This window comes from Garra rufa, chromosome 5, assembly GCF_049309525.1.
Source record: "Garra rufa chromosome 5, GarRuf1.0, whole genome shotgun sequence".
Lineage (NCBI taxonomy): Eukaryota > Metazoa > Chordata > Actinopteri > Cypriniformes > Cyprinidae > Garra > Garra rufa.
Window position 1 is genome coordinate 44,260,281 of NC_133365.1, and position 25,501 is coordinate 44,285,781.

The 25,501-nt window shown below is 35.8% G+C and overlaps 1 protein-coding gene across 1 annotated transcript in view; it reads left to right on the top strand.

Annotated features, from left to right (window-relative positions):
* The window catches only part of LOC141335203 (transmembrane protein 132C-like), a 184,154-nt gene that overhangs the window by 95,469 nt on the left and 63,184 nt on the right, over positions 1–25,501 (top strand). The gene's annotated exons all lie outside the window — the stretch shown is intronic.

Below are 25,501 nucleotides of genomic sequence, written 5' to 3' on the forward strand. Positions count from 1 at the left end.
GAAAGAATGATTTACTTCAGGATCCCATTTCTTAATGTAGTGTGCTTCGCAGTTTAATTTCTTTTTATCTTTAATTTTCATGTGCATCTTATTGGGATTCTTTATCATGTTTACTGAAATTAAAACAGGAGTTACAGTCCATCACAATATCAAAGAACCGTATTCATATTGGAATCCTTTTTTATAGTCAGATGGTGTTTACATCCAAACAGCTGAATGCAGTCATAGCTTAATATTCGCTATACGTGGGAGGGAAAATCCCTCTTAAGGAATTCCTGCATTTGCGGTTTTTTTTAGGTTTCTCATTCTGATTGTCTTTACATATAATCAAAACCAAATCTATGTTAAATGATAAAAATCCCCATAAATAATAGCATTTTATCTTTTCTTGCAAGAAATAGATGGTTAAAGAGATTTTTTGCCAGTTATATAGCAGCACCGTCTCCAGAGAGTCAAAGATAGCTGGTATTTTTACCATCCACACAGTGGAAAACAGATTGAAGTCCCAGTGGTTCTGGAAGGTCCAAATCAGGTTTGGACTGGCTTTCTGTCTCTCATAGCAACCCATGACATCCTTTTTGACACAAGCCTCCGACATCTGAGAGAAGAAGGGAGATAATCATATATATGCTTTTCAATTGGAAACCTCAGAATATTCAAAACAGGATGAACCTTTACGGAACACTCTGATGATATTCAATAAAAAAAGGAATTATTCCTTGAAATCAAGCATTTGTTTTAATTGTATTTTTCTATAGGTTACAGTTATGTGTGTGTATTATTGAATGTGTATGTTGTAAGTTACTGCACTAAGGTTATGTGTGTGTGCATGTTTCCATTTATATAATGTGTGTGAGATTTTAAATGCAGTTGGATTTATTCAGTGTGTGTGAGTTTGATATAAATAAGGGGTATTTTAGGACAGAATCAGACGTTATGAAACACTCAGACCTCAAAAAGTTCTCTTGTGGGTCTACCATGGTGCTGTAATGATGTCAGACGGTTATTTCATGGTACTTAAATATATATACTGTTTGGGGTTCGTAAGATATTTTGAATGTTTTTAAAATAACTTAAATTTTCACCAAGGCTGCATTTATTTACAGAGTGCAAATTGTAAAATATTATTACAATTTAAAATAATTGTTTTCTATTTGAATATATTTTAAAATGCAATTTATTCGTGTGATTGCAAACCTGAATTTTCAGCAGCCGTTACTTTAGTCTTCAGTGTCACGTTGCTTTAGAAATCATTCATACATGCTTATTTGGAGCTCAGTACATTTTTTAATTGTTATTAATGTTGAAAACAGTTGTGCTGCTGTTCTGGGCTGTACTAATCAGTCAGACCGGGAAAATTATTCGGACCACTATAGACTGCCAAATGTTATAACAAATCAAGGAGAAGAGTGCAAAAAACTGTCTAAGGAACAAAAGGCATTTTGTATGTAATGGCAAAGTGATTATATTTAGTTTCGTTTTTTACTAAGTTAATTTAGAAGAATGTTTGGCCTCTCAAATCATCATGACTTGCCTAAAATAAAATCTATAGATATAAAACAAGTATAAAACAATGTTAGTTTAAACATTAACCCTATATAAATGTGCACTATTAGTCGCATTTCCAATAATTTGTGCAGAGAGTGAAAGCTACAGCCACTTTGCAGGACATGGAGGTGCCAGTGTGATCACTTGCATTTTTTTCAGTGGAAGCTATTTAAAAATTATCTGTCATTTTTGCTCACAAAGGTAAGAGTGATACATTCAGAACTGTAAAGGGTGTACTCTTATTTGTGTGCACTCAACAAAACATTACAAACAGTGCTTTTGTAAAATTAAGAAAACAAACTTGATGCGCTTTCTGTTGTCTCGTTCTTGAACAGGAGCGCTTCACAAAAATGTACCGAAACTAAGCACATACATGCCTCACCGACATGATAAATATATCTATAGAAAGCTTTAAATTATTACTTAACGAAATAAAACAAATTAAAAACAAAAACTCTTTCATTATGTAATTCGTAAAAATGCATTTCTCTCTAAAGGCGCGTTCAAAAAGGAGATTGCGAGTCAGGATCTTTACGGAACTGACTCAGAATACAAGTTTATTAATAAATAATTCAAGTATGTGCTTATTCTTTCCACCCGACACATTTGTAGCAAGTTTCAGCCTATTGAACGTGGATCTCTTCCAGATGCGCTGAAGGACACTAAACGCCACCTGAGTCTCGAAAGTGAAAGTGAAGTTGTGTTGTTTTCAACTGGATGTCTAAATTATCAAAATAAGGAGAAGCCTAAAACAGACCAAATGCCCGGCCCGCGTCTGAACTATGGCGTGAAAATTGGCCCAAAGCCCAGCCCTAGGGGTGTAAAAAAGTCGGGACTGAAATGCAGCGCTCTAATTGACTGCTTTGATGCGCTGCAATACGGTAGGGCATTATTTTAATGCTTACACATGAAAACAGTTTTTTTCTCGTTTTTTTCAAGAGTCAAATGTCGCCCATGACTGCTCGTATGTATCTTTTCCACCTATTAACTATAGTTTGTCAAAATATTGCACCCTTACCTGATTACTAAGTACTTCTCTATATGAGTTAGAAGCTTTCACACGTTTTTTTAGTGGTTTAGACTGCATAAATTAGTAGAACAATGTATTCAGTAGTACATTAACCATGCAATCCATGCTGTTGTTTACATCTAAGTATCGCCAGTATGTCTGCGCATCCAGGTAACTGACCAAATCGAGACGCAAGTGCAAATCCTCTATTTTACTATGCTATTCCATCTGACATCAGTACTTTAACATGATACTGCATTGTACACAGAAAAAAAATATTGCCATTATGGCACATTAGCAACTGATACTATCACTCTACCATAATACAAGAGTAGTACTTTTTTATGAAGATTGGCAATTCCATTAGAAGAAACTTCAAATGAACACACACACACACACACACACACACACATCATCCTCATGTCATTAGTTATCAGCACGGAAAAGCTAATTAGCGAGATAAATCAATTCTTTGTGTTGACAATTTGTCAGAACTCTACGTACCTCAGCTGTAGTCGACGTACAGAAGGGAATTTCAAAAAGAAACGCCATGAAAGATACAGTAAACTTTCCCTCACGGCTAGTCAAGTTCACCTTGTACCAAGAACCATTCTTCTGTAACCGCTCTCATAAACTACGTGAAGGGAGGGCTATAGCTCCACCTCCTGAAAAATCAATATATTATTATAAAAAAAAGATAGAAAGAGGGAGAGCGAATGTGTAGGGCCAAAGATGTATTTTCTGGTGTTCTGTTAAAGCGAGGGCTGCTGAAGTGTGGAGAGGATTGCAGATTGGACAGTACATTCACACAGGAGATGAGTTTGCCATTCCTCTTTTATGTCTGCCTTCACAACTCGCAGCTTGACTCCGTCTTGTGCCAAAAAGGCATTTTCCTTTCTGCTGAAAGCCTATATCTATTACTCTTTCTTTCAGCAGAAATATGGATTTAGTGAGGGTTAGCAGAGGACATCAACTAAAATATCACACTTGCAGCCCATTAGCCGATCAATTGCAGTTTGCATGTGTTTTCAATTAAAAGCCTAGGCAAAAGATAATGCGTTTCACTGACTCTCTGCTTCTCTAACAAGCCACAGGTGACTTTGTGTTATATTAGTTACAGATGCTAGGAGAGACTGAAATTGAATAAGTAATATTTGGTAATTGAGCTGTTTTTGTAAAGGAGAGCGTAAGTACCACTTTAAATCGACAAATTATATTTTATTGGGTTTGTTTTACAGGACCGAAATGTCTTCTGTCATCAATTTGCAGCTTTAACAATTACAAGCTGCAAAGTGCAGAAGAAGAGGAAACTAACAAGGATCTAATTTTTAAATTAAATCGTCAATTTGTTTTGCTTTGTTTTGCCAAATCAGAGCAAACTATATAAACAGAAATGGTGCAAACATAGCAATCAAGCAGTGTTTGAAAAGATTGAGTTGTGTTACTAATAATAAAATAAAAATACAGAAACCAAAATTTTTTGCCTTTTTTATGCAATTTTTACATAATCAAATACTAAACAGATTTTCGGTGCTGAACAAAAGGGTGCTTGAAAAATATTTATTTATAAGCCTCTAGCTGCTAGGCGTGTGTCCGTCCGATAATACAGATTTGTTTATGCAAAGTTTTGTGAGTTTTCATAATCATAAAAAGATAAATTAAAATAAAAAGAATCGCTGAGAAAAATAAACAGATAAAGACAATTTTATCTTTAATTTGGATCTTTTTTTTTTTTTATCTTTTTTTAATTAGCCAAGATTAAAGCTATTTATTCCAATAAACTCTATTAAATGCATACAGAGTTTGCACTTACGCCATGATTTGTTCAGTTACCCGGATGCACGGCTCTGATGGATCCGATACTCTGATGTAAACGACAGCATAGATTGATTGCACTGTTAATGTACTACTGAATATGTTTATGTTGTCTAAACCACAGAAAAAACACGTAGAAGCTGCTAAAATATATAGAGAAGGACTTAGTAAGCAGGAAAGTGTGCAATATTTTGACAAACCAAAGTTAATAGGTTGTAAAGATACATACGAGCAGTATTAAATAAAATATTAGCCTAATATTTCACCTATCTGACTGGAAATTATAAGAACGAACACAAATGTTGTCAAGATTATAGAAATCCTGGTTGAGTTTGGCCAACCACAATTGCCTTTTGTTTCTTTTGACAGTTTTTTGCACACTCCTTGATTTATTATAACTTTTGGCATTCTAATAGTACTGCAAATGTTTTCCCGGTCTGACTTAGTACAGCCTAAAACATGACAATAATTGACAATTTTCAGCAGTGATAATCAGCAAAATATGCAAGATTAGTTTGGTATAGTGGCATTGTTTACGTTCAGTGCCGCCAATATGGCCAATTGATGATACGTTGTGAATACACTCTATATAAACAAAAATAGTGCAAACATAGCAATCAAGTGTTTATAAAGACTGAATAATATTACTAATAATAAAATCAAATTTTAAATACACAAACCAGGGCTTGATTTTATTTTTTAAATGTATTTTATTATCGTTTATTTTTAATGAACTACTAAACAAATTTTCAGTGCTGAACACAAGGGTGCATGAAACATTTTTTTTTATTAGGCTTTAGCAGCTAGGCATATGTCCTCATGTCACTGTAAAAAACAACCTATAGAATCTACTCAATAAAATGGGTAAACTGATGTAACAATTTACACTCAGTTTGTTTGGGTAGATTCTATCCTATATATCTGAGTAAAGAATACCTGAATTGATCAGCTAAGACAAACTAAAAAAAAGTAGGTAAAGTCTACACAGCAAAAAGCCCAGTATTAAATGAACTCTCCCGGGAGTTTATTTGAGTCCATACTCAAGAGTATTAAAATGAACACTGAAGCAGTGTCAAAGCTAATGAGGTAATTAAGTGATTCAATGACCATTATTAAAGACCTGATGTTAAAAAGCAGAATCACCAAAAGGAGAAAATCTCATTTTGTAAGTCACCATTATAGTGGTCAGTGTTAGCATTAGTTTAGCTCTTTACCATTAACTTCTTAATATTAGGTTTTGCTTGGGTGTTCTAATTGAGTTATAACGATCAGACAAACCAGAAGAAATTAGATTATGTGGTGTTGAACATGCTTTGACAAAGTCATAATGTAGTGACCTGAAAAACTGAGTTATATTTCATTTATTAATTACGTTGGATTAATCAGAGAGGTGTTTTTGAAGCTTATTTTGACAAAAATATACACATATTTTTTTAGATATAGACACACAGACATCAACAATCAGCATGAGAATCACAACAATGGTGACCATCAAAAACGTATGTTGTAGCCAATCAAAACTCATCCATGTCTCCCATCATGCATTGCGGCATGAATAAGTTATGAGCTGATGATTTCCGTGATGTTTAGAGTTGATCTGTTTCTGAATATGCTGTTTGTCACCATTGTTGAGAGTCATATGCTGATTCCTGATGTCTGTGTGTGCCTAAAAGAACAACTTTTAATAGTTTTTTGATCAGAGGAGCTTGTAAAAAGACCATTCAAAATTTAAAAAAATACAGGCTTTATTATTATTATTATTATTATTTTTTTTTTTTGCTGCTGTGAAACCACAAGGCAGTTGTAATAAATAAAGGATATAGAACTCAAAGACTACACTCTAAACGATTTCAGTGGCTCAAATTAAGTTTATTTTAAACCAGAATTATCACCACTGCATGACTTTTGCTCTTTAGCTTGTCTGGTTGGTTTAGCTAACCCAGAGGGTTAATGCTAAAAAGCTACAGGTCAAGAGCCCAACTAATGCTAACACTGACCACTATATTGGTGACATAAAAATTTTGGTGTCTTCAATAATTTTCAATCATCACTCAATTAATCACATAATTACCTCATTAGCTTTGACACTGCTTCAGTGTTCATTTTAACACTCTGAGTATGGACTATGAAACTCCCGGGAGAGTTCATTTAATACTGGGCTTTTTGCTGTGTAGACTTTACCTACTTTTTTTTTTTAGTTTTTCTTAGCTGATAAATTCAGGTATTCTTTACTCAGATATATAGAATATAATCTACCCAAACAAACTGAGTGCAAATTGTTACCTCAATTTACCTCATTTTATTGAGTAGATTCTTAAATTCAGGTATTCTTTACTCAGATATATAGGATAGAATCTACCCAAACAAACTGAGTGTAAATTGTTACATCAGTTTACCCCATTTTATTGAGTAGATTGTTTTATACAGTGCATAATACACATTTGTTTAGTGAGTTTTCATAATCATAAAAAGATAAGTTAAAATAAAAAGAAATGCTGAGAAAAATAAACAGATAAGGAGATTTTTATCTTACATTCTGATCTTTTTTGATCCAAATTAAAACATAAGAGTAAACAATGAAGATAATTGAAAAATAAGACTAAAGCTATTTATTGCAATAGTAACTCTATTAAATGCATATAATAATAGAGATAAATGTCAAGGCAGATCTCTCTCTCTCTCTCTCTCTCAGTCTCTCTCTTTTCTGTTCTCAGTCTTTATTGATCACTTCTGTCCTTGCGCAGGCAGGCCCATCCTAAATGGCTTATATCCTGCAAACAATGCCAAGAAAAATATTCACACATTCTTTGTCACTTAGTGAGACTCACTTAGTGTGTGTGTGTATGCGTGTGTGTGTGTTTGTTTGAATGTGTTTCCTAACCACTCGACAGCACACTTCAACCCTTATATCTATTTTATCATTAACTTTGACTCAGGCACTGATGAGAACAGTCCCAATGGGGCCTTAACCTTGACCTTTTGGGTCATTTCAGAGTTTGAGAGTTTGAGCTGTATGTGTGTGTACGGATTCTGTTGATGCTGCTTGTTCTCTCTTGCTGCCTGAAAGAGGACAGGTTGTTAGATTAGAGACTGTGCAAAAAGAGCTGTCACTATTGCTGAGACACAGACCACTTAGGGTGTGTTCACACTTGTAGTTCGGTTCATTTGGTTCGGACCAAAAAGGAAAATGATACATTTGGTCCTGGTCCGCTTAGCGTTCACACTGGCATTTGTGACATTGAACCTAAAGATACAGAACTGAAAGGCACAGTGATACGTTCAAAACAGGTTAAATGACGTATATTTTGTGGCAGAACTCGCCGAACACTCAAAACAAAAGGAAAAGTGTGTTCGACTTAAAGCACTTTAATTCAGATACATTAAATGTCGTCTGCTAGACTAAGCGTGCTCATTGTTGCATGTATATGATTTTATTTTCACCACCTGCAATTAACCGCACTCACAGAACAATCGCACCAGAGTTCATTTTATTCAAACCAAACATGATAAGTGTGAGCACACCCTTAAAAAAAAAAAAAGAAATTCTGTTATTAATTACTCACCCTCATGTTGTAAGTATTTCATACCTCTGTTTATCTCTGGAACACAAATCAGGATATTTTTGACACGGAAGAGAAGAAATTGTTGAATAAAGTTGTTATTTTTAAATCTTTGCACTCAAAAAGTATTTTTATAGCTTAAAACTAACATAAAACTACAGTTGAACCACTGATATCTAGGGATGTAACGGTATCAAAACTTCACGGTATGAATGGCCCGGTACGGTATTTATTGAATCATTTACAGGAAAAAAACTAATGAAGAGACTCGAAAAAAGTGCCAGAAGTGTTTATTAAACAGTTTACATGAACACTGAACATATCAATAGCATACAAATTAGCCATCTATCTGTAAACTTTAAAACAGGAACTTCAATTTTTCAATTTTAATAACAAAAAATTATTAAACCATGTAAAAGAATAAAGTTTCAATTTAGTATTCTTGAAAACTCAGAAAAAAATAAAAATAGCAGCCTACTTATTGCAGTTGCGTTGCAGAGTCAGAAAGGTTTCATATTTCTTCTGTAGAATGCAAAAGGAGATGTTTGGTGCAATGTTCATACAATGAATTTTGGCAGTTACCAGCATGACAAAAAACACAAATTAATGTGTTACCATGAGGGTGACTAAATGATCAACTGTGCCTTTAAATCACTGCCTCAAATACAGAAAGCGTTTTTCACAGACGGCGAGTGGGCTTTGATGCTTGTTGACCCTTCCTGTGCTTTTTGGGTTTGCTTGTTTGTTCCTCAGACAGTCCTCATATGTGCGCGTGTGTATTTTCTGCCTTTGTTTTGATCCTCTTCTTATATGCGGTGGCGTGTAAACAAGTGCAACAACCACTTGAAATCACAGAGTGACAGAGTACATACATTACTCATCATCTGTGTGTGTGTGTGTGTGTGTGTGTGTGTGTGTGTGTGTGTCATGAGATACGGGCATGTTTCTTGGACAGGAAGTCCTCTCCTCTCTAAAGGTCAGCGGTCACCCATCGGAGCTCAATAAAGAATGCAGATGAGGAGAGAGGGATGAAAAGAGAGGAGGAAAAACACTAGCCCAGCCAAAAACACTGAAAACAAGCGCCAGTGCCGGAGGCCACAGCGGTCAAGAGCAGCACAGAGGGGGCAGAGTAACTCCCACTGCGCAGGAGTGCATTAAATAAGCCAGAACACACACAGAAACAAACAAACCTGCTGGTAAAACACACACTGATTTATCTCTGTCTTTTCCCTCTGTAAACCTTGCTAGTTTCCATTCCGCTCATACAGAACAATGGTTTGGATTATGTACATTTATTCATTTAGCAGAAGCGTTTGTCCAAATTGAGGAATATCACAAGCAATTTGTCATAAAAAATTATGGATCTATTTAGTTGATGCATTTTTATAGTTATATGCAGTAAATTATATGTATACACTACCAGTCAAAAGTTTTTGAACAGTAAAATTTTAATGTTTTTTAAAGAATTTTCTTCTGCTCACAAAGCCTGCATTTATTTGATGCAAAATACAGCAAAAGCTGTAAATTTTTTAAAATATTTTTACTGTTTAAAATAACTTCTTTCTATTTGAATACATTTTAAAATGTAATTTATTCCTGTGGTCAAAGCTAAATTTTCAGCATCATTACACCAGTCTTCAGTGTCACATGATCCTTCAGAAATCATTCTAATATGCTGATTTGCTGTTCAAGAAACATTTTTCAAAATTATTATTATTATCAATATTTAAAACAGTTACTTTTTTTTCAGGATTCTTTGATGAATAGAAAGATCAGCATTTATCTGAAATAAAAAAAAAGCTTTTGTAACATTATACACTATACCATTCAAAAGCTTGGAGTCAGTATAATTTCTCTTTTTTGGGGGGAAAGAAATTATGGAATAGAATTGAAATGAATACTTTTATTTAGCAAGGATGCTTTAAAATGATCAGAAGTGATGATAAACACATTTATATTGTTTTCTATTTAAGATAAATGCTGTTTTTCTGAACTTTCTATTCGTCAAAGAAACCTGTAAAAATTCTACTCAGCTGTTTTCAACATAATAATAATAATACTACATGTTTTTTTTTTAACAGGAAATCAAAATATTAGAATGACAAATAGAAAACAGTTCTTTTAAATAGTACAGATATTTCAAAATTTTACTGTTTTTGCTGTGCCTCGGATAAAAATTAATTTATGCTTGGTGAGCAGAACAGACTTCTTCAAAAAACATAAAAAAATCGTACTGTTCAAAAACTTTTGGTAGTGTAAGCAATTTATACCCATACATTTTTAGTGTCCTAAGTGTCCAAATACTTTTTGAGGCAACTTATATCTCAATTGTTTAAAGTAGAATAAAGTTTATGCTTATAGTTAAAAAGCAACTCTGAAGCTCACTCATTTGTAGTGTGAAAGGTCATTTTGTAATCTCTCTGAAGGTGACTGCTCCGGTTCGACTGTGGTTTCCCGCAGCGCTGGACTGGACAGAACAGAGCTGTTGATCAGTTAGTCACACTCACTGATTAGAGGCGACGCGGACTACCTGGTTTCCATGGTGATGATTGACAGGTCATATTGAAGGCAAGCGGGAAGGTATTATGGAGCGAGGAGGAGGGTGGGTGCATCATGGGAAGTTTAGCTGACAAGGCAGGTCAGCATGACAGTGTGCGTGTTAGAGAAGAGAGAAAATGCTGCGGGAATGACAGTGGAAGTGTGACAGCTCCGTTTCCTCCTTCATGCTCGGCCGCCTGTGATCCGGCCCCGGCCTGTCGCACCGCGCTGCTGATTGTTTGATGGCTGTCGAACGCTTTACCCACCTGTGTGTGTGCATATCTGAAAACTGTGTTCACCTCTCACAGAGAAACACAGAGAGAGAGAGACAGTGAACTGTTGTTTACTGCTGCGATACCTTATCCATGAATCCATGTAATACTCCTCACCATTTTTGTCCCTCTCTGTCTGTCTATGTCTATCAATTGTTCCATCTATCATTCTATCATTCTGTTGTTCTTAATCAGTCTTATTCTTGCTGACATAAACTATCCACCTGTTACATGCTGTAAAATGTCTATCCATCTATCTATCTTTATATCTTGTTTAGTTTCTAACTATTATTCTGTCTGTCATTCTATCGTAATATGTCTGTCTTAAACTATCCATCTGCTACATGCCATCAACTGTGTCTGTTAAGCACAATGTATACTTTGTTTTTGTAAGTTATGACCGATAACAAATATTTTGGAAATCTTTTAAATCATACCCTCTCGCTCACAAGTGCTTGTCAATGTGAGCATCTGTTGTTGTTGCCATCTCCGCTATTTTTTTGTTGTTGTTCCATCTCTTTGGTTTCATTTTCTACTGTGAAACAACAGCCCGGGACAGTGTTGCCACCTTGTGTGTAACAATTGATTACTGCAAAGCAAATTCAATGCACATGTGTGACGATTTTCAACAAAATTATACTTTAGGCTTTAGGGCCCTATGAAATCAGTTTAATTTTTTTACAAATTCATTTTTTTTTTCAAATTCAGTTTTTTTGGTTTGTTTTTCTGGATGCTGTTTTTTTCAGGTTTTTTTTTTTTTTTGTAGACTCTGTTTTAATGGTTAAATAACAAATGCATGTCTAAATTTACATTTAGCAGATGCTTTTTTATCCAAAGTGACTTTCGAAAGAGGAATAATTAATTAATTAACAATTGTCTTATTAATTAAAATCATGAAACATACACAGGTTAATAGCAAATGTGTTTTATTTTTTTTCTCAAATTCATTTTTATTTAATTTTTTTAAGTTTTTCTATTAATTTTCTGAATTCAATTTTAATGGTTTCATTAAATTTATAATGATCAAAAACATCTCTAATTAACCACAAAACCAGTCATAATGGTCACAATTATTTTAGATCAGCTTTCCATTGATGTATGGTATGATGTATATTTGTTAGGATATGATCATATTTGGCCGAGATACAACTATTTGAATATCTTGAATCTGAGGGTGAAAAAAAATCAAAATACTGAGAAAATTTCCTTTAAAGCTGTCCAAAAGTTCTTAGCGAGGCAAATTACTAATCAAAAATTAAGTTTTGATATATTTATGATAGGAAATTGACAAAATATCATCATGGAACATGATCTTTATTTAACATCCTAATGATTTTTGGCGTAAAAAAAATGGACAATTTTGACCCGTGTAGTGTATTTTTGGCTATGCTACAAATATACCTGTGCTACTTAGGACTGGTTTTGTGGTCCAGTGTCACATCACAGTTTCTTAAAGTTAAAAAAAACTTTTATTTTGATGGGTTGCTGTGGAGACCTTTAAGTTTCTGTTTGTATATGATATGACAATAGTTTTTTTGCTCATGATTGGCTCTCAGAGCAGTTTTAGAGATTGTTTATGTACTCATATATGGAGGCGCAAGAGGCTAAAAATGCCGCGAGTGTCACACGTGCCTTAGTGTGTAATAACAAAATCGTGCGCCTGTGCCATTCATTCACACAAAGACACACAGAAGATGCAGTATTCATATTTAAATAGTATTTTAGCAGCTTCATATTCACAGACACTAGTCCATATAACATTTTTACATTTAAGTGTACTGACCTACTTTTGAATGATTAATTAAAAATTTTGTAAATTCCATGACTTTCCACAGTAAATTCCATTTTTATGACTGGATTCCGCAATTCTGCCTGCATAATCCACAGTTTAGAAATCAGAGGGCCCTATCTATCGTTTTATCGTTCTAGCTGTCTGAAAGTATCTCTGTGTCTAAAACTGTCCATCCACAATCTGTCTATCTGTGGTAAAATGGATGGTATTTGAAGTTGACAAGTTTTTAGGTGAAACTTTTGAGATGTTTATTTGACTGTTTTTTATTTTCATCTCATAGTCATACATTCTCACCTGTTTCATGTGTACTTATGCATATACTTCGCTGCCTATGTATGTGCATCACTATTTGTGTTTATGTGCGTGATTTAACAAAAGACCCTGACAAAACCTTGGCTGCGTTTCAAAGCCATTAGCCGTGAGTGGGCGTTACAAAGGGAGAGAGAGGACATCTGATTTAGGGCTATTCAGGCTGTCACACACAGACACACTCTTACAGTAGATCTGTCCTTTTGATACAGAAGAGAGCTCACTGCTGACTTACTGGCCTTGGTTAGTTTCCAAACCCTTGAGCACTTGAGGCCATAATAAACTTCTTAAGCTGCCTGTGCTGGACACCGGCTCACCAATAGCTCTCAAACACTTTTTCAGGGAGATGAGTGCTTCACATGAATCACTAATGCAGTTCAAGCGCTCTTCATGTATATGTTGGAGCTGTGATGTAACGTTAGACCAGGTTCTGCTTATATGGTGAACTACTGTGTCTGTGAATGCCATTTTGTAATGTTTGAATCTCTTGTGAATGCAGTGTTGAATCAAAGGAGTTTAAATGAGTCTGTTGGCCTATTGTGGTGGCACACAAAGTGCTCAAATGCTTAAGAAACGTCATTTCTTGATGTAATTATTTAGAATTTGGTTGATGTTGCACTGCTTGCTTACAATACAGACTGTGTAAGACCCAGCAAAAACTGGAAAGAAGACACAACAAAACTAGAATGCTCATTAAAATCAACAAAGCATGGACCCAGTGTAAATAAGAGATTTATTGTGCAGTGTAGACAGTGTTTGTTATAATAGGAGCATTCACGAGTCTGTTTGTGGACAGTCAGTGAGCTCGCCCTGAACTTACAGTCATGTGAAACAGCGTAAACTCGCAGTGACAGCTTTAGCGATTATAATGGGATGGGAGCATTCTAGTATTTGTCACATTGCTTGCTTTCTCTGTATAATTTATTCAAAATCAGCTTGTTATGGGTGTGTAGCATACATACAGAATATGGCATGCAGTTGCCTCACACAAAATAAGTACCGTAGAAGTTACCATAGCGGTCAGATTCTTAGAAGAATATGGTCTCTCTCTTTATCATCTTTTAAATATTTTCATCTCTAACCAGCTCTTCACACATCTGTGCTGTTCTAGTCAATACCTGAAATTGCTGGAGTTTGTCAGAATTTGTGACAGTGGATCACGTTACTTCCAGATTGAAAGTGAGTGTTTGTCTTGTTCAGTGGTCTTTCCCATCTCTCTGCTAGGATGGATTACAACATGGATAAACAGTAGAGAGATGGGATCCAACCACTACAGAAGTAAAGCTGACATAGACAGACAGTGCTTGAATGTGTGCCAGTGACTATTGACACAATGTGAAAAAATAAAGGAATGAGTAATGTTATTCAGCTCTAACATTGCCTACTGAACACCTTACAGTATCTTTCACTGCATAAAATCAGTTCCTTGCCTTTTCTCTTGTTTATACATTCTCTTGTTTCCTGTAAAAAGTCTCAACATCTTTAAAAACAAGATACATTTACTTAAATGGATAGTTCACACAAAATGAAAATTCTGTTATTTATTACTCACCCTCATGTTATTTACCGGTAAGATCTTTGTTCATCTTTGGAACACAAATTAAGAACTTTTTTATGAAATCCGAGAGATTTCTGACCCTGCATAGACAGCAGCACATATACCACGTTCAAGGCCTTGAAGGACATTGAAAAATCGTAATTTGTGTTCTGAAGATGAACGAAGGTCTTACTTATTTAATTTTGATTTAAATGAAATGACCTAGTTTTGATTTATTCATCCAAAATTTGCCGAATAACTCGTTATACAGTAAATTCCATTTTTATGATTATTCTGTGATTGCGCCCGTTAATTATTTTGCTACGTTGGCATTTTTTTCTTTTTTTAAGCATCTAAATCATAATTTTACTTCTGTTCAACTAAATTTATTTTGTTTAAATTATGTATAGATATAATTTACTAGAAAACAAGATAAAAATACAGATTAAGATTATAGGGTTTTTTGTTGTTGAGCCATGGTCTCATGTTTCTCTATTTTGCATTTTAGGTCACATAAGGTAATTCTCATTAATGCAGTTTTGCAATGCTCATGCTTCATTTGTCAAACATTTCTGTTCAGAAGTTTGGGGATGGCAATTTCTTAAAAAATGTCAAATGCGAATCAAGGTACTTCTCTAAAAAAATACTGAAAAACAGTAATTTTGTGAAATTTTATTATAGTTAAAAAAAAATAGTATATTTGTAATATATTCCTGTGATGGCAAGGTTGAATTTTTAGCAGACATTGCTAAAAGCTTTCAGTGCCACGTGACTTCAGAAATCATTCTTACAGTGCCTAGTGAAATATTCATACACCTTCATTTTTTCATGTTTTGTTATGTTGGTGCCTTATGTTAAACTTTTTTAAATTACTTTTTTCACATCAGTCTACACTCCATGCACCATAATGACAAAGCAAAAACAGAATTCAGTCACAACTTCATAAATTTATTAAAAAAAAAATAAAATAAAATTCATACCCTTAACTCAATCCTTAGCTAAAGCACCTTTACATCCTCAAGTCTTTTTGCGTATGATGCAACAAGATTTGCACATCAACATTTAACAATTGTCTGCCATTCATCTCCGCACCTCTTCACTCTTTTAAGCTCTGTCAGCTTGGATGGGATCTGGCAGACATTTTCAGGTTTCTGGCTGGGCCACTTGAGGACATTCACAGAGTTTTTTATAAGCCACTTTTGCTGTGTGCTTAGGGTCATTGTCCTGTTGGAAGGTGAAACTTCTGCCCAGTCTGAGGTTCTGAATGCTCTGGACTGGGTTTTCATTAAGGCTATGTCAATATTTTAGTGCATTGAGCTTTTCATCTGCTCTGATGAGTCCCTCAGTCCCTGCCTCTGAAAAATAACCCCACAACGTAAGGCTGCTATCAGCACACTTTACTTTTGGGATGGTAACCATCAGTGACTATCAGGTTCTTGGCCACCACTCTAGCCAAGGTCCTTCTCCATCATTTGCTCAGTTTGGCCAGGGGGCCATTTATAGGAAGAGTCGTGGTTGTTTCAAACTTCTTCCAATAAGGGTAACGGAGACTACATGCTTCTGTGAATCTTCAATGCAGCAGATTTTTTTTGTGAACTCTTTTCCAGATTTGGGACTTGATGCAATCCTGTCTCTGAGCTTTTTTGTACCTCTGATATGCCTTGTTTTTTTTTTCTCTGATATGTATTTTCAGCTGTTAGACCTTTCCAAATCATACCCATTCAATTGAAATTGCCACAGGTTAACTTCACTCAAAGTGTAATAACATCTACAAGCAATATGAATGCTCCTGAGCTAAATTTGAACTGTCCCATATAAGGGTATGAATACTTATGCAACGGAACCATGTAAGTTTTTAATTTTCAATAAATGTGCAAAGATGTTAACACCTGTTTTTTTGCTTTGCCATTACGGTTTATATAGTGTAGATTGATGTGGAGAAAAAAGTAATTTAAAGCAGTTTAACATAGGCAGCATCATAACAAAATGTGAAAAAAGAAGCAAGCCACTGTATATGCTTATTTGGTGCTGCTAAATATGTTTGCTGACACCTGGGCTACGTTTTTTTTAAGGATTCTTTGATGAATAAAAAGCTTTAAGAGAACAGCAATTCTTTGCAATGGAAATCTTCCATCTTCTATCTTGAATTATAAAGTAAATGTCTTTACTTTTGATCAATATAATGTGCCCTTGCTAAATAAAATTATTCATTTCTTTTTAAAGAAAAAAAAAGCTCACTGACCCCAAACTTTTGAATGATAGTGTATTTCTCGATTTTTCTCATCTGTAATAATTTCTCATTTCTTATAGACATTACATCTTACAACTGCGATTTTAGGGCTCTCAAAGGATGCCGCGCAGAACCATAATCCATCTTTGTAGTTTATTGCAGGTCTGTGATTGGTAGAGATGGAGCTGTACGCCACAAAAACACGAAACTTCGACAAATCATTCAGTGATCCGCCATGCCTCAGCAAATATACAGCCATTACCTCTTGAAATATATTTCTTTTGTCATCACATCCATCTGAATATACTTACTCTCTCACAGTTAATAGACTTGATAGTAATTTAATGAAACTTCCTCTGTTTTCCAGCACAGACTGAGCCCGGCCTATGAACCCTCTTGAGCAGTCAGTGAGGTTATTGTGGAGTGAATACGCTTTACGAGGCTGCATTCAAATTCACTATGACCTAAATACAGCAGAGGATCTCTATGGGGAAATGACAGCGTCGAAATAAGCATTGTGTTCTAGACAGAGCAGAGAGGCGGAGAATGAAGGTGAGAGAGGTAAAAAGAAAGATCGCTGGCATGACATTTCTGTCTCTTTTGGGCTCTATAGCATGTGAAGACTCTCTCGGCTCAAGGCCACACACACACACACACACACACACACACACGTGTACTCACACACACTTGTATGCTATTGTGTGGTGTGTATGATAAGGCATTGTAGCCGAAAGGACCTCCGCGTGGTTTAGCGTCAGACTGCTGTGCTCCACCCGTCTGTCACCGCGGTTACCGTCTGCTACGTACTGGAACACCACAGCAACTGTGAATCTCCTGACACATTCTGCTGCCTCTCTCTCTTTCTCTCTCTCTCTTTCATGCATGCTGTTTTTTTTTGCCCTCTCGTTCTTTGTCCCATGACAGCTTTAGTTCTGGATGGAAGCCAGCGGTCAGTAACGAGGATATGACATTGTTCTTCTTCCAGTGTCTCTCTCTCACACACACACTCTCTTTTTGAATGCTGACTCTCTAACCTGCCTTGCTTGTGCATGGTAAAATAGCAATTAGGTCAGTGTCTGGCACTATATATAGCTCACCAAACTTCCATGAAGTGATTGTTCCTCAGTGCCGAGCTGAACTTGAGCCTGAGCCAAGACAAAGACGGGACTGAACGATCTGTCTCACTGCTGCATGGGAACAGGAACGCATAGGCGTACATTCAGACACTTGTAAATGAGACAGCTATTGTAAATGCTTCTATTATGCTTCTGTAAATGCTTTTTTTTTAGTTTTTCATGCTCATAAAATGTTAAATACAAAGATGAACTGAAAAATTAACAAAAACTCAATAATTTTATTCGGTATTCAGTGTTTTATCAATCTTGCTTGAATGGCAGAAGCACTCAGTAACTCTGTAATTAATTTACTTCCAAAATTTCCTGATAATTTACTCATCCCCATGACATTCAAGATGTCCATGTCTTTCTTTCTTCAGTCGAAAAGAAGTTTGGGTTTTTGAGAAAAACATTCCAGAATTTTTCTTGTATAGTGGATTTCAATGGAAGCCAACAGGTTGAAGGTCCAAATTGCAGTTTTAATGCAGCTTCAAAGGGCTCTTAGCTGAGGAATAAGGGTCTTATCTAGCAGAACAACCAGTCATTTTCTAAAAAAAATTACATTTTTTATACTTTTTAACCACAAATGCTTGTCTTGCTCTAGCTCAACCTCAGGCATTACGCAGACCCAGTGTTTACAAAGCGAACATATACAATGAAAGTCAGACGCCATTTACAAAAAAAGGTAAAACGATGTTGGACGATTTTGAAGTTGGAGGAAAACACCTATTAAAGGGACATGAAAATTAGTTTTTACTTTGAATTATTTTTTTTCCTATTGATCTATTGAAAGTTGTATTTTCAAACTTTGAAGCATTGGCCATTAAAACACATTTATATATTCACTTATTGTTTCATTCAATTTATTCCTTATTTTCTTTTCTTATTCTTCAAAAATCTTAAATTTACATTTATATAACCTGTGGAAACCCTGCTATCGCTGTGTCTGAATATGCCTACTTTTATTCTATGCACATATACTACAGATTAAGTATATGTGCATAGCACTATGTGATTTCAACATGTGCACTATGTGATTTCAGATGCAACTTGTATGGGATATAGAATAACTAAATGTAACCCTGGACCACAAAAGCAGTCGAAAGTAGCATGGGTATATTTGCAGCAATAGCCAACAGCACATTGTATTGGTCAAAATGACTGATTTTTCTTTTATGCCAAAAAACATTGGGATATTAAAGTAAAGATCACATTCCATGAGGATATTTTGTACATTTCTTACTGAAAATATATCAAAACTTAATTTTTGATTAATACAGTTTTTCTCAGTCGCTTTGGTGCAGTTCTCACAACACTATTTACATTTGCACAACATTTACTTCAACCTCCACAACATTTAGTCATTTGTGCACATCATAGTAGCAGTTTCTCATTCCTTCCAAAGGAAAGCAACAAATTGCAAATGCTTTTGGACATGCATCAATTGCTTTCATACAACTCTCTGCTGTTTTATAACATTATCATTTGCTTATGTCATGGCAGTCAAAATTAACTAAACTTGTGAATGCTGAATAGTCATTCCATATAAAACTAATAGTCCTCATTTCATTGCTTGAGTCATTACATACAAAAATGTTGAACTAGTTGTCAAAATCTGTCAAGCAAATTTTATAAATTTTTTAAATCTTTTTTTTTTCCTGAAAATGTCTTTTAAATTGAAAAATTTCTCTCAGATGAACCTCAGCTTTCACTGATGAGAAGGGGTGTGTGAAGCATTAGTTGCAACCAATGATAAGCCACTTCTCTACAATCACTCAGAGCTGAATCCCATAAACCCCCACTTCACAAGCATATATGAACCAAGCAGGACATAGTGTGTACCATTTCTACAACACTGTGACACAGAAATGGAAGGTCAGCCTCGTGGAAGAGGGGTGAGAGGAAGGGGAGGAAGAGGAAGGGGAAGGGGACAAAACAGGGGAAGAGGAAGAAGAGGCCAAGTATATAGGCAGATTCCCAATGAAATCAGGACTACAGTTGTGGATCATGTTGTCAGTCACGGCCTCACAATGCCTGAGGCTGGTCGAAGGGTGCAGCCAAATGTTGGGCGAACCACTGTAAAATCAGTTATTCAAACATTTCGTCGGGAGAACAGGTGTGTATAAATGGACAGTAATTCAGCACCAAACAATCTGCACTGCACTACTGTCATTGTGTCATACATGAAACTTGCAGTGGAACAAGAACTTGTCACTTTTTACATTTTACATTTAGACTTACAGCTTTACTGCATCACAGATTTAGTGTATTGTAGTGTTACAGTAAAGACTTGCCATATTTACTGTCATTTTACTCTGCACCACATAGGATTGCAAGACAACCTTGCAGAGCATTTGAGCATTTTAAGGAAGTGTCACCAAAATCTGACTTTTTTGCATTGGAAAAAATTTACAGAGTAAACTGCCATTATGAAAACATGACAAAGCCATCTTGTTCATAAATAATGGTGTCAGGACTTTTCATCTTGATGACACTGACACTTTCATTGACATGAATACTTGCTTTTGAGGAATGAGCTATCCATTTTGAGCAAGTGACACACTTTTGCTAGGTTATCAACTAGGTTTTGCAGTTTGTACTAATTGTTTTGAGAAATGCATTAACTGTTGTGCAAATGTAAATAGTGATGTGAGAAATGCACCAAAGCGACTGAGAAAAACTGTAATATGCATTGCTAAGAACTTGATTTGGACAACTTTAAAGGCGATTTTCACAATATTTAAATTTTTTTGCACCTTCATATTCCAGATTTTTAAATAGTTGTATCTCAGCCAAATATTGTCCTATCCTAACAAACCAATCAATGTTAAGCTTATTCATTCAGCTTTCAGACGATGTATAAATCTCAAATTCCATTTTTGTCCCTTTCATACAGTTGAAACCTGCCCCATTTTTTACAATTGACTGCAAGCTCACAGTCAAATCTGCCTCTGTCCAATCAACAACCGATGGATAGAACCAAGTCCCCATTCTATATTTTTTTCTACTTTCAATAATATGTTTCACAATATGTTTTCATGGAAGAAAAGATCTGTCACTACTTCCGTTACAACTTTAATCTCTTCAAGCAAAATGTCAAGTAAATCTGAACCCTGTTTTACAATTGTGTCCTAACTCCAGAAAATACTTAAATCCAGTGACAGATTAATTAGAGGCGACGTGACAACTGAAAGCCCTTGGCTTGCTCTTCCCGGACACCTGCGGAGGAACTCTCTCAAGCAATGTCCTGAAGTACACGTTTACCTGAGCGAACCCGTCACGGGTGACAAACGGCTCTTTAAGTCTGGCTGACTGCACTTCTCCATCCCCTCTGCTTCTGTCCAGCACTCTAAAACACGACTTTCTCAACAAAGGTTAAACAACAGGCGAGTGATGTATGGGTGTGTGTTTCTCTCTCAGCTGCTCTCGGTTTCTGACCCACGATAAGATAAACACCCATGCCTCTTCAGCATCTGTGGTGGCCACAAACCCTGAACCGATCGATGATGGCTAATTAATACAGCTGGGGACAATGAGACTCCTCTTTACTCTCTTCTTCCCTCGGCTTAAATTAATTATGGCTGAGAGAGACTGAAAAATCCTGACTGAAGGTTTGTGTTTTGACTCCGATGCCCTGGTGCCTGTGCTTTCTCCCTGTATGCCTCCAAATTTACTTTAAGTAAAGATAATTGCTCAATTGCATTAGGGTTTCTGAGGGGGTGAGAATATACACGTGATCACATACGCTTAAAAACACAAGAACGCAATGCTAATTACATTTAGAAGGGGTTATGTTATAGGCCATTGGTTTTGTAAGAGCTGTTTTCAATGTTTACACTTTGGGCAGTTGTTTATAGTTATATATTTCACTATACTCTTCTCCTAAATGAACATTTCACGCAAAATTTAAGCTCTGTAATCATTTACATCATTACCATCATGTCACTGTATCACTGTGTTTCATCTGCAGAGTGAAAAATGAGACATCCTGAAAGTCATGTTTTCCATTTTCTTTCCATTACAATGGATTTTTTTCAAGCTTCGAAAACAAGGTGAAAACTACCTAAAACTAATGCACTAAATTAATCAAGTCATCTGAAGTTATATGACTGATTAGTATGAGAAGCATACTTAATATATATTTTTTTCTTTGAAAGAAATTGACATCCGCTCTTTTCTGAAGATGTAAATAAACAAGTGTAATGTAGTACATTTTAGTCATTTTTTCAATCTTTTATACTTTATACTCACTATATTTTATACTGAGCAGTGTTATTTTAGTATCATTGAAATACTATAATAGGTTTTTGATAAAACATTTAATTTATTTTAAATTTTTGATTTCATGTTAATTTTAGTTTTAATAATACTGTTGTGTGTTTTTTATTAGTTTTATTAAGTTGAACTAAATTCATTTAATTAAGTTGAACTAAATGAAAATGAGAAATGTAAAAATGAGGTTTTATTATTTTATTATTATTTAGTTCTTTTATTTAGAGTACGATTTTTGAATGGTTTTAGTTTTCATTAATTATACAAACCCTGTTTCTGAGTAGAAATATTTCTATACCAGTTTTTACCAGTGTATTTGTCACTTCAAGAAATTGTAATGTCTGATTTGTTATGTTTGTATGATATTTCAAATCTTTTCAGTGAATCGATTGATAGAAAATTCTCATTTGCACATTTAAACTTGCTATCTGAATGTTTGTTGTCTTTTTGAATTGGTTCCTGCATGTCTCACAACTGATTATGAAGTCAAGTTTTAATATGAAGAAGCACACATGAGATTTAAGAGCTACAAAACATTCAGCACATCTCTTCCTTTTATGTTTTCGTGTTCCATGGAAGCAAAAAAGGTCCATACAGGTCCAAGCATGAGGTTCAGACTTCTTTTTTGAGTGAACTATGCCTTTAAGAAACTCAGAATTCCTATAATGCATCTCTTCTTTGCCATGCGCTCTTTTGCCCTGCTTCTTATCCAGCCTTTTATAATGCTTAACAACTTTCCCCGCATACAGAATAACTTTGCTGTCCTCTCTATTTCTCAGCTGCTTCTACATAACTAATCCTCTTAACGCCTCTGAAAGTCCCGTTCAGCGCATTTGTGTTTGCGTATAATTGTGCAAGGCCGTGTGTGCGTGCGGTTCACTTGTCTGCGGCTCATTGTTGTGTTTGGGCAAGATCACTGTCTGACTCAAACTCTGAGTGAATAATGACAAAACGCTCGTGCTATTCAGAGAAATGACATTGCGCTTCCAGAAGAGACAGAGAGGGACTGTGACGGATTCTTTTTTCCTTGCTCTCGTTCTCCATAACATTATTTATCTCTCGTTTTCTGACTGGCCGCCCCCTCCCTCTCTCCCCGCTCCCCGTAGACGTATGCCATCTCTGCAATAAAGTATTGTCTGTTGGTTTATTGATTCATTTACTGCTTCTAGAACATTCTTTTTGAAGGAGGAAGGGGTCAGACAGCAGCACATCCATCAAGCGGCCGATTGGGCGAGTGTAATTGAACTCATTTCGGGGGTGTCATAACAAGGATGGAGGGGGGAGACGCTTATTTGGCCCCTGTTGATCTTGGGTCAAAGGTCAACTCGGAGCATTTAGAGAGGTCTTGCTCTAACTGTGTGCGCTCTTTCAGAAGAAAGAAATGAGGAAGGAATCAGGGAGGGTTTCCTGTCATTCAGGGAAATGGATTTTGCTGTTTCACATCAGTCTTGAAGCTAAGTGTGTGTGTATGTGTGCTAGACTTTACACTCGCAGCAGAAAGTTTCCTCCACTTTGCCTTGCAAAAGTATTCATACCCCTTCATTTTTTCCACATTTTGTTGAGTTACTGCCTCATGTTAAACTGCTTTAGATTTCTCACATTAATCTACACTCTATACACCATTATGGAAAAGCAAAAAACTGTTTTGTAACATCTTTGCAAATTTATTAAAAATATAAAACTTAAATGATTCCATTGCAGAAGTATTCATATCCTTATATGGGATAGTTGAAATTTAGCTCACAAGCATGCATATTGCTTATAGATGTTACTACCCTTCGAGTGAAGTTAACCTGTGGCAAATTCAATTGAATAGGTATGATTTGGAAAGGCACATACGTCTTAATTAAATGCTAACAGCTGAAACTGCGTATCAGAGCAAAAACCAAGCCCTGAGGTCAGTAGTGCTCTTAAACAGGATTGTATCAAGCTAGGAAAGTTATTCTGCTGCATTGAAGGTTCACAGATTCATGTAGTCTCCGTTACCCTTGATGGAAGAAGTTTGAAACAATCAGAACTTCCTAGAGCTGGCCTCCTGGCCAAACTGAGCAATTGATGGAGAAGGGCTTTGGTTAGACTGGTGACAAAGAAGCTAATGGTCACTCTGTTTGAGTTCCATGTTCATATGTGGAGATAGGAGAAACCTACAGAAGGACAAACATTACTGCAACACTCCACCAAACTGGGCTTTATTGGGATGTGGAAAGACTCAATCATCTCCTCAGTGAAAACGCATGAAAACAAACTTGGCATTGCAACAAAGCACCTAAAGAGCTCTCCGATTGTGAGAAACAAGATTCTCTGGTTTGATGAACGTCAATTCCAAGCATCATGTTTAAAGGAAACCAGACACTGCTCATCACCTGAAGAGTTCAATCCCAAAAGTAAAGTGTGCCTTTTAGCAGCCTCATGCTGTGGGGATGTTTTTCAGCTGCAGAAACCGGAGGCCTCGTCAGAGTTGAAGAAAAGCTCAATGCACTAAAATATTGAGATTGAGCCTTAATGAAAACCCAGTCCAGAGCATTTAGAACCTCAGACTGGGCAGAAGGTTCACCTTCTAACAGGACAATGACCCTAAGCACACAACAAAAGTGGCTTATAGACAACTCTGTGAATGTCTATGAGTGGCCAAGCCTATAAGCTCAAACCCAAATTCTGGAGAAACCTGAAAATGTGCTTCTGCCCTCATCCAAGCTAACAGAGCTTGAGAGGTGAAGAGGTGAGGAGAATAATGGCATATATTTTCCAAATGCAGATGTGCAAAGCTTGTTGCATCATTCCCAAAAACACATGAGGCTGAAAAGGTGCTTCAACTGAGTACTGAGTTAAGGGTATGAATACTTATGCAATGTACAGTTTTTTTTTTATTTTTAGTACATTTACTGTACGAAGTTGTGACAATTCTGTTTTTGCTTTGTCATTATGGTCTATGGAGTGTAGTTGATGTGAAAAAAGTTATTTAAAATAGTTTAACATAAGGCAGCAACATAAAACGTGAAAAGGGGGTATGGATACTTTTGCAAGGCACTGTAGATAGAAAGAGTTTGTCTAATCATCATGCAACATGACATAAACATAGAATACTTCGTTTTTTGTGTGTTTTTAGGGGTGTGTAGCCATTCATTTTAAGTAATATCTACAGATTATTCAGCAGGCATAAAATAAATCCATATACTGTACAGTGTTCGAGAATATCCTGTTTACTTGCTACTAACTTGCCATAAATAAAACTTGTGAATATCTTGGATCGGTATCTTGTAAACATGACTTTGTTTCCCGGCGTTCTGTTAAAAACCTGGGCATGCTGACCCATGGAATGACAGCCTGATGCATTTTTCACAAAAAAAAAAAAAGAAAAAAAAAAGCCAAGAGCTGGCAGAAATCGTGAGTTCCTTGTGTTATGGATCGCAGGTTTTGTGAATACATGCCCGTAACAGTCTGTGCTTGCCATTTGAGACAGAAACTGTATGGTTGCATGATTCTACAGTGCTTTAGTGCTTTTTA